We start from the raw sequence: 16226 nt of genomic DNA on the forward strand, positions 1-16226 counted from the left end.
TCTGAGAGTCCTACCCAAATCCCCTTCACCACTCTGCACTTTATCACAAGCCCTAAGTAGAGTGAGGTTTGATCAGCTTTGCTCCAAGCTACTTGAGTAGCAATTATGGATCCGAAGAAGTGTTACACAATACCTTTCATTTGCAGTATTTCCACGGCTATGTGGAATTTTAAACATCAAGACGTTCAAGGGCAAGAGCAGGTTCCTTTGGTCTCTGTGTACGGCCTGTGGCCAAATACAAGATAGGTTGGTTCTCAAATAATGGATGAATAAAGAGTAAATTCTTTCAAGGTTCAACTTCAAAGGGTACTTCAGAAGGTGATGGGAAAGTATTATCACCTGCTGTATAGGTTGGTGGTTTCAATGAGAAATTTCCCCCATAGGCTCATGTGTCATGATACTTGGCCACCAGTTGGTGGTGCTGTTTAGGAAGCTTATAGATCCTTTAGGAGATGGAACCTTGCTGGACTTTGAGGATTTTTAGCCTCGCCGTGCTTCCTGTTCTTTCTCTCTCTGCTTCCTGTGTGTGGCTGAAATGTTATGTCTCAGTTTTTTGACTCCCAGCAGGCCTATGCCATGCTTTCCTCACCACAATGGGCTGCATCCCTTCTGGAACTGTGAACTAAAATAAGCACCTTCCTACCCTAAGTTTCTTTTGATCAGAGTGTTTTATCACAGCAACAGAAAAAAAAAAAAAAAACCATATACCTACTATATATCAGACATTATTGCCATAGTTACTTCAGTCCCCTTTACAACTGAGGTTAAAAAAAAACTCATAGGCCAGCCTGGGCTACCAAGTGAGTTCTAGGAAAAGGCGTAAAGCTACACAGAGAAACCCTGTCTCAGGAAAAAAAAAAAAAAAAAAAAGAAAAAAAAAAAAACTCATAAGCAATGGATCCAGGTGGTCATCCAAGGTCACACAGCAGAATAGAACAAAGCAAAGACCTCAAGATCCAAGTTCACATGAGTCCAGAACAGGTCAGCAAATGGATTAATGAGGTCATTGAAATAATGCCAACATTGCTTTATTAAACAAATACATGTGTGCATATATATAATATAAATAGATGTGTGATAGATAGATAATAGATAGGTAGATGACAAATAGATGATCGATATAGATAGACAGATACATAGATAGATAGATAAGATATAGATAATAGATGGATGGATGGATGGATAGATAGATAAATCCTCATCTATGAGCTCTATATCCATGGGATAAATAGCTATGAATTCAATCAACTGTCAATAGAAAACATCCCAACAAAACTGTGTCTGTGCTAAACATGAACATAACTTTCTCCTGTGTCATTATTTCGTAAGAAGACACAGCAGAAGAGCTGTCTTCACAGCATTTGCATTGTATTAGGTGTTATAAGGAGTCTAGAGTGACTTAAGATAGACAGAAGAATGCACAGGTGATGTGCAAGTACTACTGTTTCATAGCTGAACATGTAAATGTTGGTACATGCAGCAGGTCATGGAACCAGTCCCCAATAGACACTGAGGGATGATTATGTGCAACACCCCCCACTCATTTATGTGTGTAAGTGTGTGTCTGTGTGTGTATGTGTGTGTATATACAACCTGCAGCCCCAGTCATCAGTAAAAAGAGAATTTTTAATATCATACATACATATCATAGATATATATATACATATATATTGGGAGTGACTCACTATTTTCTAAGCACCAATATTGAGTACATCAACACTTTGCACATGTTCATTCTGCATCAATTGTGTAAATTTCATATCAGTCCCATAAAAAACTTCCGTTATCACATCCGTTTTACAAAAAAAAAAAAAAAAAAAAACCAAAACAAAACAAATGGGAGTTAAAGAGATTATCGCCTGCCCAAGGTAATGCTGAGATTCCAATGGTGGCCCGGAAGCCCCATGCTGTCACCCGCTAAACAGTGCTGCTACTCACATGAAGAGACAAAAACCTGACTGTGGAGCAGGATACCCGGTAAGGTATTTCCTGTAACAGTGCCCCTACCTCCACGTAAGGTGTAAAATCTCCTCTGGTCCTATGCCCCAGATACCGCCGGAGGAATCTGAGTCCCAGACAGGAAGTTCCATAGGACGTCGAGACCCGAATCACAGGAGTAAGAAAGGTCTTCTTCCCCAAGAAGCCTAGCCATGCCCTGTCTGCCCCAGGCACTCAGTTGCCCTTGTGTTTGGCGGGCCCTTCAGCTCTGCTCTGCTTCTCTTCTTCCCTTCTCGTCTTCAGTTTATTTTAGCAGATGTCTGATGTCTTCGACTAACGGCTGTGAGCTCACTCTGCTGACCAGGAGGCAGTCGCTCTTCACCAGTGTTTTGTCTCCAACCATGGGCTATAGGTCTTCCTCCTTAAAGATTACAATAGCCCCTAACTTCTTCTTTCCTGGTGTCTGGGGCTATACTTCCTTATTCCAGCCCCACTTAGGCCTTAAATTGGGCAACTCCCTTTGCTCTGACCTCTCACCTGCCAGGCAGACCAGCTAGAGTCCTCACTCCAGGGGGTTCCGAACTGAGGAGTGTCTCAGTAAAGTGACTGCTCCTCAGTGGACACAATTCCACTAGCCTCTACCTAGGACAGAGATGCGCTGAGGCTCACCTCTTTAGCAAGCCAAGTGGCATCTAGAAAACACTTGAAGTGGTATGCACTCAGCCCCACTCATTTATCCTAAACATTTCAGACACTAAGCTTGCATCTGAAATGCATATTCATTTCATGTGGCTGGCTCACACCCTAACTCCCTTTTATACCTAAAGAGGGTGCTGCTCAGGCATGCTACATTATTTACTTTAAATTGATGGTTCTTGGAGAATTTTAGTGGGTGGAAGATTCGCGTCAAGAGCACAGCAGAAGTGAGCTTGTGATTTTAGTTTCCGTTTCTCCCTTTCTGGTCTGACAGGAGCAGACCTCGAATCAGACAAATGAAGACTTTACACTTGTTTTTGTTTGGTTTGCTTTTTGTCTTTCGAGACAGGGTTTCCCTGTGTAGCCCTGGCTGTCTGGAACTCACTCTGTAGACCAGGCTGGCCTTGAATTTGGAGGCCTGCTTCTGCCTCCCATTGTTGGGATTAAAGGCATGCACCACCACCACCCAGTGACTCTACACTTTCCTAAAGAAATCTTCACTGGTTGCCTCCCCCACCCTACATACGTGAGAAATACTGCAACAGAGAGAGGCGGTCAGTGAGCAGAACTCAGGAATCTGTGAATGTGGATGGGAAACAATTCGCTGGAGTCCACTCTCTCCTTCCACCATGCGGGGATTGAACTCAAGTCATCATGCTCGGTGGCCAGCACTTTGACCCACTGAGCCATGTCACCAGCCCACAGCGTATTTATCTCGTTTTGTAATTTAAAGTGTCATTCAAAGAGACTGGAGAGATGGCTCCGAAGTTAAAACACTGGCTGCTCTTCCAGTGAACCTGGTTTTGATTTCCGGCACCTTCATTTCTGTAACTCTAATGCCCGGAGATCCAACACCCTCTTCTGGCCTCCATGGACACTTCAAGTATGTGGTACACAGACAGACATGCAGCAAAACACCCATACATATAGAATAAAAAAAAATCTTTTAAAAATTGTTATTCCGAAAAGAGATCCATGGGCTTCATCAGTCTGCTCATGTGGTCCCATTCTCTGTCTGTCTGTCTGTCTTAGAAACCTCAGTTCTCAGACCTCCCTACTAGCCTCTAATCCCATGTTGATTACAGCAAAGTTTCTACAGTGGTCACTACTGACTCAAGGGATGCCAATGAGTAGGTTGGGTACAGCCACTTGGATTCTCCCTCTTGACCTAAGAAGCAGTGTATGGTAGACTCTGCAGCTAGGAACTCTGAAGCTTCAGGACAAGAAAGGATTCCATTGCATACCAGTAGTGCAGGGGACACACAGAAGAGACAGAGAGCAGGCCTAGGGCAAGAATTCCACAGCTACAGAACTCAGCCACTTGAGCTCAGATCTACAAGCCAAGATAGGCTGAGAGACAGGGAGTTGTGGCTGCCCAGCAACTCCTCTACACTCTCTGCCCTGGATGTGTATGAGACACTTCTGTCCTCTCTCTCCCTCTCTCCATCCCTTCCCCCCACCCCATCTCCCTCTCCATACACCCTCAGTGCTATGTGCTTCCTGGTTTGCAGAAATATGAACAGGCTCCATGGAACTACCTGAGTCCATGCCTTTCCCCACCATGATAGACTGCATCCCCTCACAATGCCAAATGTTTCAATGTATATAAAATATATGCCTGTCCCACAGTGAGTTTCAGTAATGATGTGCAGTTCCAGTGGTCACTGTCCCTAAGTCACAAGCCTTAGACCCCATGAGAGCTGCCCCAGCTCAGTCCCTTTTGAGCACAACCCTCATTGGAGCTGATAGTGACCCTGGGGCAGACCTGGTTCATCATGCCGCCCCCCCCCCATAGACTCACTGCCTAGGTAACCTTGAGCTTGCTCTTGGTAAAAAGCTGTCCTCAGCAGGATGGAGATCTTTTCTTGGAGTCCTTCTCAGTAATTTGGATGGACTTATTTATTTGCGAGATAATTTTTCTCTTGTGCTGAAATTTCTCTGCTTCTCTGAGCCAAATTACAGTTTATATTGTATCTCTGCTAACTCCTGGCCAAAGAGTGCAGAGCGATGCTAAGGCTGTGAACTCTGAGCACATTCTGTGTGCTGGACACACATAGAGATGCACACTCGGGGTCGGGCAGTTACATTCCTGAGCTGAGCATGCTAGGCATGCGCAAAGATGGCCAGTGCTCGGGGCTGGCCATCTGACCTTGTCAGTTTCCTCCATGATGGGACCCTGCGGGCTTCCTCTCCTAATAGCAGATGCCACGCAATGCCAGGCTCTGAGCACACACACACACACACACACACACACACACACACACACACACACACACGCCACGCAGCAGCTGCTCTTCCTGGACCTGTCCCCACCCTCGAGGCTGTCAATGATGCACACAGAGAGCATGCTGCGAGGCTCCAATTTCAGATCTCAAATCTATTTGGCTTAACCTCTGTCCCTCTGTCATTGATGTACCCATCAGGGAAGTCACCTTGGGTCAATATGGAGTGCTCGAAAAGCTTGTCTGAGAGATTTTTTTTTTCCTAATACCAGTCAGTTTCACTGCTATATTGGAGTTTACGATTGCATTTTTTTTTTTTTTTTTTTTTTTTTTTTTTTTAGTAAAACAAAAGGTTGATGGGAAAATAAAATCTGGAGTTCAAGTAGACCAAGGCCCTCCATCCAAACGAAATGAAAACTAGAACCAATCATGGCAAATTCTGGTCTAACTCTTAAGGCTGTCTACAGACAACAGTTGTGCGATCTCCTTACTCCTTCCTGTGCCGTTCAATGACACCTATGGTGGGAGAGAAGTTGGAATGACAACCAAGGTGATACAAGTTAGCATGGGACAAGTGGTGGCTTCCTGCCCGACGTGTTTCTAAGAGCGCCCTGTGTTAGCTCATTTCACCTTCACACAAATGAAGTGTGTATCTCAATTTGCAAGCACACACCTACATGTGACTTACGTGCCAGAGGCACCCTACTGGACACTGGTATCACTCATCTGCTGTTAGAACTTCTGCCGGGACCCCGACAGTTTCTGAAATACTCTGGAGAGAGGCTGTACACAGACACAAGAAACAGCCTTCCTGCATTTCGGCAAGCATGGCGGTGCTCTGTCTGCCTTCTCCTGGCATGGACTGTCCAGCCTCTCCGATCCGGCCACAGAATTCCTATGCAATGGGGCCATATTTTTTTTCTGGAATTTATGAAAAGCAACATCCTGGACACGGCAACTACTAATATCCTTTGATTTATCGGGTGGATGGCATGGGAAGAGAAATGAATTTTAGCATATACCTGAATAATAACCATTTGACCACTGTCGGGTTAGAGTATAACCAGAGCGGTGAATGTCCCACCTCTGGAGACAGCTGCACTGAGAACTAGTGAGCAGCAGTGTTCTCCTGATGCCACAGTCCTCTGATCACGGCCTCCCTGATTGTCACATGGCCTGTGGCAAATTTTCTAAGCAGTGTTCCCACAAATTACCACAACAGCTGGGGGCTTTACCTGTCAATGACATGCTCAGAACCCAGCTTCAGCAATTGCCTCAGGATCCCTAGAGTAGCACCAGGAATCCACATGTTCCGTAAAATCTCTGAGTGATTTAGGAAACACTTGAAATTGTGACATTAGTTTCTCTGGGTCTGGAACAGATGAGTAGTCTCTTATTCTCGCTCAACATTCCAGTTGTTAATTGTGCCATCCCAGGAGAGAATACATAGCTCCTGGATTTTACTGTGTCAGATAAAGAGCAGTCAAGAGCATCTCTGAGTGTCTAAACTCCAAGTTTGACCCATCCACACTCCTCCTGGATGTCTTTTTTTTTTTTTTTTTTTTTTAGACAGAGTTTCTCTGTGTAGTTTTGGTGCCTGTTCTGGATCTCACTCTGTAGACCAGGCTGGCCTCGAACTCACAGAGATCCACCTGGCTCTGCCTCCCGAGTGCTAGGATTGAAGGTGTGCACCATCACCGCATGGCCCCTCCTGGATATCTTTTACCTCCCAGTTTATTGCATGGGCACTGTTCACTTTGCCAGTGAAGCTGGCTCACTGCTCAGCTTCATCCTGGGCTCTTGGTAAGGGACTTCCCTGATTGGATGCCTTGCTACAAATAAACATCTTCTGGCCCAGAAATAAATTGTCACCATAACTATATGACCTTTGGATCACATAGAGAACCATAAGACAGTGTCCTGCCATCTGGCTTTGATGTCATCTATTGGGAAAAGAACCTTCAAATATGTACCTAAGCCAACTTTAGTGCTAGCTGAGGGTCTCCACGTCCCTCCTAACTACACACATGCCATTATACTGAACTAACAATATAAGGGGAAGGGAAGTGTGCCATTTTCAGAAGAAAGCTTTTGGTATGCCTAAGCATGCTTCATTATATTTATTTCTCCATGAAATAGAAAGAGAAAATATTCCATCAACTCAGGGTTCAAGTAAAGTCCCCAACCAACCCTCATGGACACACAACAGGAGCAGGAGATCATCCTTTGTTGTATAAAGTCAGCAAGATGCAGTGAGTGTCCATTACTGCAGCAGAGTGCAGCCTAGATGGACTGATACACAATTCAAGATCTTGGGGACCTCAAGTCAGTACCTGGGAACCTGTCCCAAATCAGGAAAGACATAACCACTCTGTTAGATTGTGGGGAAAATCTCACCAAAAGTATTTAGACTGGGGTACACTGGGAATTGTTTATGCTGGAATTTGGGAAGAGCAAACACCAGCACGGAATTGTTGGGAAGGTGTGATCCTTAAATGCCTTTACTGATAATTTTAAAACAGTGGTTTGTGAGGATCTCTAAGTAAAGGAATGAATGGCATATTTATTAAACAACAAGGAGGGCTTGGAGGCGTCTACGTGGGCCGCGATTATTCTGAGGAAAGAGACAGTGTTCCCGATCCACCAGCAGATACTCCGACCCCAGCCAGTTTAATTAACTTTTGTCATGTGGTTCACTGAATCTAGAAATGCAAAATTATCTGGCTGTGTCCAGAGATTTGTCAAACATAACCTGGAAAAAAAAAAAAACTACTTTATTTGCTGTAGAGAGGAAGAGTGGAGGGAGGGAGGGAGGGAGGGAGGGAGGGAGGGAGGGAGGAGTCGGAAACGTGAAGGTACCACGGCAACCTCCTTTTCCCAGAATCACGCTTTGTTTTGAAAACAATGAGAAATTAGTTGGACATGTGACAAACAGACAAAAACTCAGAATAATGAAGACTTGCTCTGTGAAAAAGTCTCCATTATTGTTATGCCTGGGGAGATGGCATCGCTGAGGCAGCTGGGCTGGGCTAGTATCCAAAGATAAGCTGAGAGGAGGGAGGAGGAGGCCCATACAGAGATGGTAACCGCTGATACCCGGAAGAAAGCCACCCTCTTGATAACTGGCTAAGGTTTTCAAATTAAAATACTGCTCATTTGGCTGACCCAGAATCCCAGAATTACAAGTGTAGGGAGATTTCCCTTTATTGAGAATGAAGTCTCTGAGCAGGAAAGTGAGGCTCCTGAAGCCTCTTTTGAAGTCAAGCGAAAGCTATTGCTGAGCTGTTCTCAAAGCATATTCCCCTCCTGGCCAACAATTCCACACTGATGGTGCCGTGGGAACAGAGAGCAGCGTTCCTGAATGCCCAGTTTGCTACTGAATACTGTCTAGATCCAGCCAAGAGAAAATCCAGGGGCTGTACAGGGGGCTCTGAGAACTCAGACGGACAAAGACCCTGTGTGCACACCACACTGATGAAATATGTCAACACAGTTTCTAAAAACTGAGGTCTTCAGCAGTCCTTGGGAAGTAGAGCCATGTAGGAATGAAGCCTGGAGCTTTACAGTCAGTCACAGGGCTCGGGAGATGGCACAGTCAGTAGAGCGCTTTATGGGGAAATATGAGGACCTAAGTTCAAGCTGCCTTTAAACCCAGCACTGGGGAGGCAGAGACAGGGGGTTCCCTGGAGCTTGCTGTCAACCAGCCTAGCCAAATCAGCAAGCTCACACTGCATGTTGGTCTCTGGCCTCCGCATGCATGCACCCACACACAAGCACACATGCACATATGAATACATACATGCACACAGATACACACCCTATTCTTTTAAGGAAAAGAAGGCAGAAAGTTTTCCTTCTAACTCTCAGCCCAGCACACACATCCTTGGCAGACATTGTTAATCAGTCACGGCCATCATTCATGCTGAGCCCAGATGTGGCTAGCATCCTCAGCATCTTACCCGGATAGTCATAAGCAGTCAGCTTGAGTTAGCATGCATGATAAGCACCATGCTCTTTGACTCTGAATTGGAGATTTGAATTTCCCATGCAGAGCAGGAAGTCCAAGTACATGCCAAGAGTCGTTTGAAGCTGACTGGTATAGCTTCCAACCCTGAAATCACTCATCCCTTCCAGAATGTTCCTGTGTTTGTAGAACATGGTTTACAGAACCATGTTCCTCAAGGGAAGTGGACCGTATTGTCTTCCCAGAAGGTAGCTTATGTACGGTCCAAGTCTATTACATTGACCCATATGCACTGCCAGTAATTAAGCCCCTGAGAACATGAGGCCAGCAGAGAGGATGTGGGGAAAGAAAGACCCGGAAAAGCCTTCCTTTTCCTGGAAAGAGGAGAAAGAGGAAGGGGATAGGAGAAGAGAGGAAATGCCTCTCCACTGCAAGACACTCAGATTTAGTTGTGTATCAAGATCATCTATGGCCACCTGAAAAGCAAGCCTGGAAGATAAGACATTATGCAAAGACTGTCAGAATAAAATGATAAGGAAAGGCCGGAGTCTCTACTTCAAGATGTGTAATTATTAGAGATAAGGAATTCTCTTCACTGTTAAAATTAGCTGAGTTAGAGCTTTAGGTTTCTTGGCCCTGGGGAAAAAAAAGTTCCAATTATCCTGGAGGAGGGGCTCTGGGCAGATGCAGAGGAGAGTGCCGGAGCAGAGATGGACAGTCGGACAGTGGAGAGAAGCCCCCACACTTCCCACGGCAGACTTCCCTGCCCAGTGTCCTGTCACAACGACAAGAAAAGTAATACAACGATGTCTTGCTTTCCTGTCAGTGCTGTAACAAATTACCACAAATTTAGTGACACTCATAGAGATCTGGAGTAGTCCAAGGTGGGCTTCCACAGCCAAGGCAAGGGCTCTGCTGGGGTGCCGTGTCTTAGAAGGCCACAGAGAAGAAACTGTTGTTTCTTTGCAACCTCTGGGTGACATGTCTTACACCCCTTGGCTCACAGCCTCTTCCTCTGTCTTCAGAGGCAGCGGTACAACAGCTTGACATCTCTGTCTCCGTAATCAGCTCATCATCACCTTCCTGTCCTCTGTCAGTCTCTCTATAAAGGCCCCAGTGATCACACTGATGGGCCCATGAGAAAGCACAACACTCTCCCCATCTGAAGAGCCATGGCCACTACAGAAAACTCCATGTTTTTCCCACAGAGGTAAACATTTCCAAGTTCCAGGGGTTAGCACCTGGGCACCTCAGGGGTGTCATTATTCACCCTGCTGCAGAGAATATTGTCGCTGCCACTTGTTAGCTGTGGGATACCAGACAGGTCCCCAGGTCTCTGGTTCCTTATCTGTAAAGTATCTGTTTTGCACGATTGTTGTAAGGAACAAAAGCATCTTCATTTTAATGAAGTGCTTGGCACATGGATAACATTACTCATGGAAATAAGATCAAGTCTGAAGCCAGGGAATCCTGAGTCCAACTCAACCACAGATTATCTGTATCCTTGCAAGGTTGCTACATCTCTCAGAACCACTGGTCTGCTGAGAAAAGACTACAGCATCACACCCCTACTTCTGTGACTGTGTGTGTGTCCACATGAACCTGTGCATGTGGAGGGTACAGGAAGAGGTTGGGCATGTTCCTCTACTGCCTGCCACCTTATTCTTTTGAGACAAAGTACCTTACCGGATCTGAAGCTTGCTGTCCCAGCTAGGCTGTCTGTCCAGATACCTCCCTGGATCCTCCTGTCTCCATCCCTCAACACTGGGGTAGCAGGCTGGTGTAGCATTGCCAAGCTTTTGTATGTGGGTGCTGAGGATTCAAACTCAGGTCCTCATGCATGCACAGCAAATGCTCTTACCCACTGAGCCAACTCCCCAGCACTCTCTGGACGTGTTTGCAATAAGCCTTATGGATGGCCAGAAGCACTAAATAAGGATGCTGAGGACTAGCATGAGAATAATAACAGCAGGTCAGATCCGAGCACTTACTAAATGCAGACAAGGTCCTAAATTCTCTCTATGGATCTCCATGTTTAATCTTCACCTTGTCCCAAAGAGAAAAGGGCTCTGAGGCCACCCCAGTTTGTGGATGAAGAAGCAAACACAGAGAGTTTAGGTAACTCACCCATAGTCATACAGCTATAGGGGTTTCTATTGTCTTCCTTTGGCTAACATAGCAGGGTAACAAACTGGCCGTTTAAAAACAACAGAAATAAATCCCCCCAAATCCAAAGGCTAGAAACCTCAAATCAAACTATAAGCAGGGCCACTCCTTCTGAGAGCTCCTGGGAGGATCTCTCCCTGCTTCTTCCAGTGTCTAGCATCAGCAGGCATCCAAGGTATTCCTTGGCTTGTAGGCACATCATTCTGAACTCTGTCTCCATCACTTCATGGAGTGGTACATCACAGGATGGCACAGCACTGTCCCATCCTCCTCTCTCAGGGCAGCCCCAGATGCAGGGGTAGCTAAAGCAGAGTCCTATAGCAAATGACCCTGTGAGCAGCACCCTCCCTAACACAGACTCTGTTGGCCCATGTTTCACTCAAAACTGATTTTACTTCAAACTGAGGCTGAGCCCCATTATCATTACTTAATGTCAGTGTAACAGCAGCGTGATACCCAGGCTTCCACACGATATATCATCCTGCAGACTTGGATGTTAGCAGGACACAGCAGAAATACAGCCTCCCAACTTCCCAATGTGCTCTTGGCCATCAATATTGATGGTATGTCATCAATCAAATGGGGCAGGCTTTTACGTGCTCTCATTTTTAACCAAGTCTTACCGTGCATCACAATGGAATATTTAAAACCATGTACACATTTTATCAAGCCTTCATGACCACTAAATGCTCTCTGGTTTGCAGCTCCAAATATTATTCATTACGTCTAGGGAGGTGCCGTGCCGAAGTAAAGAAGCCTTGCAGGAACTGAGTGGTTAAGGCTAGAAAAGCAGGAAGACCATGAAACTACACTGCCTTGATGCAGGCTCCAGGCCAGATTAGAAGCATTGAGTAAGACCCTCCTGTTCCCTTCTCAGCCACTGGTCTTGGGGTCAAGATACCTGGCTTGAGTCCCAGCTCTCACGTGAGCTCGGGCAGCCTCCTTCACCTCCACCATCCTCATTGTCCCTGTTTCTAAAAGAGGATAGTCTGCCTACCTTGAGCAGGTGCCATTTCTCACAGTGCTGATCGTGAGACTCTGGAGGGGAAGTTCAGCAAAGGTGGGATGTGTCTGTTTTGATTATTGATATAACCCCCAGAACAGTATCTAGTGTGGCAGCTCCACTCCACACCTGGCCCTTATGAATACTCCCACAGGCTGGGTCAGGACAGCCTGTCTTGTGAGCAGGCCCACGTAGCAGTGTTGTGGGTTAACCTTTATACTGTGGGAATCTCTGCCCTGAGCTTTGTGGACTTTTCCCCAGACATCTCTTATTTCTGGCTCTCCTAGTTTCAAATCCATTATACAATCACATGTGCCTAGAGAGGCTCCTGGGCTCCCAGGCATAGCTTCTTTTCTATGGTTCCATCTTGTACATTCCCATGACTCAGTCCACATACACTAGTCACAGCTCCACCCTCCATTGTAAGTTCCCTCCTCCAAGCTATTTTGATATATTCATGCAGTCTATGACCATGGTCACCCATCCCTGTCAGTCACCATGGAGTTACCTCCTGTGGATATGGGGGCGGGGGAATACATTAATAAAGGTCAAATCAAGAACTCACAGCACCATAGCCTTACATGCAAAACAAATGCATACCCATGCCCCTTCTTCCTAAGCATGGACATGGCCCCCAAATCCTTCCTGCACACGCTCCAGGCAGCTCCTTCTAGTTCATTAATGTTGTCAGAACAAATGCATCATCCACTCCTGATCAGGCAACTATTGGTAGAGGTCACCAAGCCCACTTCCTCCTCTCTGTGCATGCACAGTCTCTAGTTCCACCCCTCATGACAACTGCTGTGTCTATGTAACAGAGCTCCAGCACACAGGATATTTGTGTGTGTCTGTGCATGCACAGTCTCTAGTTCCACCCCTCATGACAACTGCTGTGTCTATATGTAACAGAGCTCCAGCACACAGGATATTTGTGTGTGTGTGTGTGTGTGTGTGCGCGCGCGCGCGCGTGCGCGCGTGTGCGTGTGTGCGTGCGTGTGTGTGTGTGTGTGTGTGTGTGTGTGTGTGTGTGTGTGTGTAGGGGGCGGTGACAGCTGCCTCCTGGCCCATGGACAGCCCATTCCTCCCTCCCATGAAGGATCTACCATGTTCCTTTCTCCTCTAGAGGAGAAAGTCAGGCTCTGTGTAGACAGTCAGGAAGCCTAAAACCAAGAGCCCTGCTTGGAGGAGTGGCATCTGCCAGTCAAGCAGAGTCTTTGACAAGAGAGAAGCTAAATGGTGATTGTATATTTGACACCACACAGTCCGAGGCAGGGAGCAGGAGAAGCCCGTTTATAATACTCTGGTATGTTAGAGGCTCAGTGAGTGGAAATTTTAACTTGAGCAAACATATGAAGAATTGTGAGATGCAAGTTCAGCCTTTGAACTCCTTCACCACACTGGGAAAATCAGATATGTGAGTCTGAAATGGGCAGCCATCCCCAAGTACTCAGAAGACGTAGAGCAATGTGGGCACGAGCAATTTGAAGGAATGTGAGCACACCATGACCCATGTGCCATGGACAAGTTCCATGCACAACAGTTGTTATGTGCACCTCCTTGTCCTGCAAACTTGACCTCCTTGATCCGAGGGCATGTTAGGCTGAAACAGGAGATGTGCCTATAGAAACCAATGGTACAATGGTAAGTATTCAATTAGTGTTAGCTGCCAGTTGTGGCTGAAAGTATGCAGTGTTGTGATCTAGAACAGACAATAAGGTAGAGAAGGATCCTCTAGGGAGAGGGGGTGGGAGCAGAAGAGCCGGTGCTCTGCTCAGGGAGACTGAGTACCTCAGTTTGGGCATGTGACAGAGGGCCTAAGCAAAGGATAATTCTAACTAGGACTGGCCTCTGCGGGTTCTGCAGTTATAGAATGGGAAATCAATACTTGAAAACACTCCTTAGAAAAGTGTATTATATGGGCCAGAATGGTGGCTTAGTGTTTAATGACACCTGCTGCTAAGCCTGACAACCTGAATCCCAACCCTAGGACCCACAAGGGAGAAGGAGAGAACCAACTTGTGTAAGTTTGATTTCCACTTGCACACCATGCAAGGTATGTGTAACTCTCCCCCACCACACACACACACACACACACACACACACACACCACACACACACACGTATGCACAATAATTAAATAAATGGAGCAAAGATTTTTTAAAAGAAAATTGAATGGTAAAGAAAGGAGGGAGAGACAGGTAGATGAATAGATGGAGGAGTAAAAGGGAGAGAAAAAAGGACATGTTTCAAGTTTGGTCATTTAGGAGCTAACATCTTAAGTAGAAAGAATTATGCTTTAGAAAGAAAGAAGAGAGAAAGAAGGAAGGAAGGAAGGAAGGAAGGAAGGAAGGAAGGAAGAAAGAAAGAAAGAAAGAAAGAAAGAAAGAAAGAAAGAAAGAAAGAAAGAAAGAAAGAAATTAGGTAGAAATCCTACCTTTGGTTTTCTACATTTTAATTTGATTTTGAACTAATTGCCTTCTCTCAGTAAACCTCAGTTTCCCGGGACCCAGTGGAGGCTGATGTCCACATCATGCAGCTTCTTGACGAGAATTAAATGAGGAAAACCGTGTGAAGCCTGGCACTGTGTCTGACCACAGGGCGAGCCCATCCAGCCATCTCTGATGACCCAGTGTCTCCATGGCCCTTGAGGCCATGCAGTCAGGAAGTTGTGTGCAGCAAATACTAGTCCTTCTCGTCGTCTCATCCTACTTAGTTAGTTTAAAAACAACAACAGCATGCTTAGTGCTACAACTGCATCATCAACAGCTTGGTTCCTGGTCTGAGGCTGGCTGGGACCCAAACTGGCAGTCCAGGCAAGCAAGAACAAAAGCCTAGAAAAATGCCACCATGTCCCAGTCCTGAGGAGTGTTTCAGGCCTTCTCATGTCTCTATTAGCTGAGGCCAGAATAGCCAGCACATATGGAGAGGGCTAGCTCTCTCTCTCTCTCTCTCTCTCTCTCTCTCTCTCTCTCTCTCTCTCTCTCTCTCTCTCTCTCTCTCTCTCATCCACAGAAACGGTTGGCGTCCATATGGCCCTCTCTCCATGCTTCTCCATTTGTTGTCTTTCACCACACAGGAGCAGACCGCTTCCCACCGTTTCTCCAGCCCTATACTGTGTGCTTGCTTACAGAGGCGGGAGGGAAGAATCCGTCTGGCAAACTGAAGAACGGACACTTACAGAAATGTACCACTGAAAACTTGCAGAGACATTCGCTATTCTCCTCAGCCACCCTGGCTGCAATCCACAGAGCAAGGCTACTTTTGAAACCCTACTGCCACCCCACAGAAGGGGAGTTCTGAGACAAAGAGCTCTTGGGGACCCCTCCCCTCCAACATAGCAGAAAACACTCCCCGCTGAGAGCAGGCTGCCCTGCCGGGGCCACAGCATAGGTAGCATTCACAGCAGGCGACTAGAGGCCAGCGCTGGTGGTTTCCTGATGGATTTGTTTGTATCCTTGAAATGCCAGAAGTGTTGAGAGGGGTGGGGGGTGGGGGGGGGAGGGATAGAATGGTGGGAGCAGAGAGGGCTGAAGCAAGGAGACAGCAGGAGGTTCTTTAAAATCACCAGGAAAAAAAAGAAATACCCAGCATGAGCTGAGAAGAAAATCATAAAGAAGTGTAGCTTGCTGGGGAAGTAAGAGTAGTGACAAGAGCGTTGTCACAACCTAGCAGAGAGAGGACCAAGGAGATGACACGCGTGCTGAGCCTGTGCGATTCTGCTCGATGGCTGTTTTCATGGGGCCACTCAGGTAACGTGCACATAAAATGATCCAAGAAGCCTGATCCAAAAGGCAGAAAAATGTGCCGTGAAAGGTACTAAAATGTGGGAACCTGGTCCAAACTACAGAAAAGCGTGCTATGAATGGTACTAAAATGTATGTCTTTTTTTCCCCCTTTCATGATGGTCTTCCTTCAACTTGTCACAATGCTTCTTACTTGTTGTTTAACATCATTCTACATGAAAGAAAAGAAAATGACTATTTTTCTAGCACTACCATGAATTCTAATATGCAGTCACAGAATTAAACACCTGTTCTGGGGCTGCTGCACACACACTTCATTCTTTCCCAGAGCAGCAGGAAAGACACCTGAATGAGCAGGGCCATTACTACTGTTGCTGTACCCGTTTCTCAAAACCCCCAGAGACCACCAAGGAGCTGGTTTCTGAGGCAAGGACATAAAGGTCCTTTTATTGTCAGGTTCAACCTGGGCCACCACATGGCAGATGGAAGGAAAT

At 46.2% G+C, this 16226-nt stretch overlaps 1 long non-coding RNA gene across 1 annotated transcript in view; it reads right to left on the reverse strand.

Annotated features, from left to right (window-relative positions):
• Nucleotides 1–7327: 7327 nt before the first annotated feature.
• LOC131911671 (uncharacterized) overlaps nucleotides 7328–16226 on the reverse strand; it is a 75355-nt gene continuing 66456 nt past the window's right edge. The window contains exon 4 of the long non-coding RNA XR_009379415.1: nucleotides 7328–7608. This is a non-coding gene — a long non-coding RNA (uncharacterized LOC131911671). The remainder of the gene's footprint in view (nucleotides 7609–16226) is intronic.

Source organism: Peromyscus eremicus, chromosome 5, assembly GCF_949786415.1.
Source record: "Peromyscus eremicus chromosome 5, PerEre_H2_v1, whole genome shotgun sequence".
Classification (NCBI taxonomy): Eukaryota; Metazoa; Chordata; class Mammalia; order Rodentia; family Cricetidae; genus Peromyscus; species Peromyscus eremicus.